This window comes from Colobus angolensis, unplaced genomic scaffold (assembly GCF_000951035.1).
Source record: "Colobus angolensis palliatus isolate OR3802 unplaced genomic scaffold, Cang.pa_1.0 Scaffold19, whole genome shotgun sequence".
Taxonomy (NCBI): Eukaryota; Metazoa; Chordata; class Mammalia; order Primates; family Cercopithecidae; genus Colobus; species Colobus angolensis.
The window spans coordinates 6,238,225-6,240,562 of NW_012115043.1; the positions used below are offsets into that span (position 1 = coordinate 6,238,225).

The 2,338-nt window shown below is 38.1% G+C and overlaps 1 protein-coding gene across 1 annotated transcript in view; it reads left to right on the forward strand.

The window, feature by feature from the left end:
• The first annotated feature begins 1,107 nt into the window (after nt 1-1,107).
• The window catches only part of UBAP1L (ubiquitin associated protein 1-like), a 21,350-nt gene continuing 20,119 nt past the window's right edge, over nt 1,108-2,338 (forward strand). The window contains exon 1 of the mRNA XM_011940394.1: nt 1,108-1,152. The gene's annotated coding sequence lies outside the window, so the exon portion shown is untranslated. The remainder of the gene's footprint in view (nt 1,153-2,338) is intronic.

Consider the following 2,338-nt stretch of genomic DNA (forward strand, 5'->3'; position numbering starts at 1 on the left):
GGATGGTCTCGATCTCCTGACCTCGTGATCCGCCCGTCTCGGCCTCCCAAAGTGCTGGGATTACAGGCTTGAGCCACCGCCGCCTGGCCCAGGAAAATTTCAAATACATTCAAAAATAAAGAGAATAGTACAATGATTTTTTTCCGTGTACCCATCATCCAGCTTTCAAGTCATTATCAGCTCATGGCCAATCTTGTTTCATCTGTGCATCCTCCACTCACTCTGGATTATTTTGAAGCCAGTCTCAGGCATCAAATTATGTCATCCGTAAATATTTCATTATGTAGCTTTAAGCTATTTTTAAAAAATCTAACCACAGGACCATTATCACATCATCACATCTAAATAAATGAATAACAACTCCTTAATATCACAAATATCCAGTCATTGTTCAAGTTGCCCTCTCATAAATGTGTTTTACATTTTGTTCAAACTAGGATCTAAATAGAATCCATACACTGTTGTTTGCATCCTCGTGATGCTGTGTCCCTCTGTTCTCGTATATACTGTAATTTAGTAGTTAAACAGAGCTGTACTGTCCAATATAGTAGCCACATTCAGCTATTGAGCACTAGAAATGATCTATTTGAGTTGAGATGTGCAATTACATATGTGGATCACATGTTTCAATTGGATAGTGCTGATCTAGAGGCTTGATCACATTTAGATTGGAATTTTCTGGCGGGAATACTTCACAGACATGATGTGTACTTCCAGTCAGGAGGCACTAATGTCTTGGCTTTTTTTGTGATGTTAGCAGCCACTGATAAGAGCTAGATTCATTCATTGATGGGGAGGGGAGTCAAAAATAGCGATAGTTTAATTCTGTCATTCTTCAATTATTAACTGGGATACTTAAAAACTGTACAAAAGCATTTGTTTTTAATAAATTCGGTAAATACAGAGAAGATTAGAAAGCTATGAGAGAAAGAGATTAGTTCTTAAATACTAAGGCTATTTAGCCCAAGTGGCTGAGTTTATGATGTCAAAGAATTTGCTTCTACAAGCCAACCAACGTAATTACCCTTAAAACCATTCATGCTCCCATGCCCATGTGACATTTGTAACAAGAAGCTTAGGTTTATACCATCTGTTGTAGCTATTCACTTATACATGCTTTGTCTGCAGGGAAGCTCTCCTGGTTTTTACAGGGTAAGTACAAAGTATATCGTATTCCATTTAAATAAGTATAATATGCAATATATGAAAGGAATGTGAATGCTCTGAAATAGTAGTGATTTATGGAATAGTGATTAAATGAGACATTATCAACTAAATTTGTTTTTTGCCACCTATTTGTCCCACATTTTTTTTTAATGTTTAGAACCTATAAGCTATTACTGGATGATGAGCCGTTTACCTTTTTGTGAATCCACAGAGTAGTTCCTGGCTTGCTGTTTCTGGGCCTCACGTGAAGAGTATGTTTCCATGGCAGAGTTCATTTGCCTTTTGGAATAAATTTGGTTTTTCATAGCCTCCAAAGCAAAGATTAAGGTCTCTGAGGCAAGTGGTGTTAGAGTGCATAACTGTGTAGAACAGTGGACACTTTCCTCGGCTTTGTTAATTCATGATGGCCACAGTCTGGATACCAGGATTTAAATTATGTTCTTTAGGAAATGATTTTTTATTTACCATTTTCCAGGTACTATGGTTAGGTGCTAAGGATGTAAGAAGGGGTGAACAGATATAGGATTCCTGACCTCCTGGAGTTTAGAGTGAAGAAGCTTAATGATTATAACAGAATCATTAGAGAAAATTGTGATAAGTGCTACAAGGAAAGTACTTAACCAATTTATATATTTCATTCCAAATGTTTAAGTGCCTATTAAAGCTAACCAAAATACCAAATACTTCCTAACCTCATACAGAATACAGGCAATCAGGAAGGTAGATACTAACCCAATAACCATAAAAAAATACGCTGAGTGCTTTGAAAGACATGGTTCTGAGATTATGAATTAGGATTTTTCTTCAAAAGCGTTCTGTGACACATTTAGTTGAAATAATAGAAAATATGTATCATAGTAAGGGTAAGAGTCATTATTCAGTTTACATATATGTATGCTAGGAAATAAAAGTATACCATGAGTCACAGGAAAAAAAAAAAAAGGGAGGGGGGGACCAGGCACGGTGGCTCATGCCTGTAATCCTAGCACTTTGGGAGGCTGAGGCGGGCAGATCACGAGGTCAGGAAATTGAGACCATCCTGGCGAACATGATGAAACCCCGTCTCTACTAAAAATACAAAAAATTTAGCCGGGCGTGGTACCGGGCGCCTTTAGTCCCAGCTACTCAGGAGGCTGAGGCAGGAGAATGGTGTGAACCCGGGAGGCGGAGC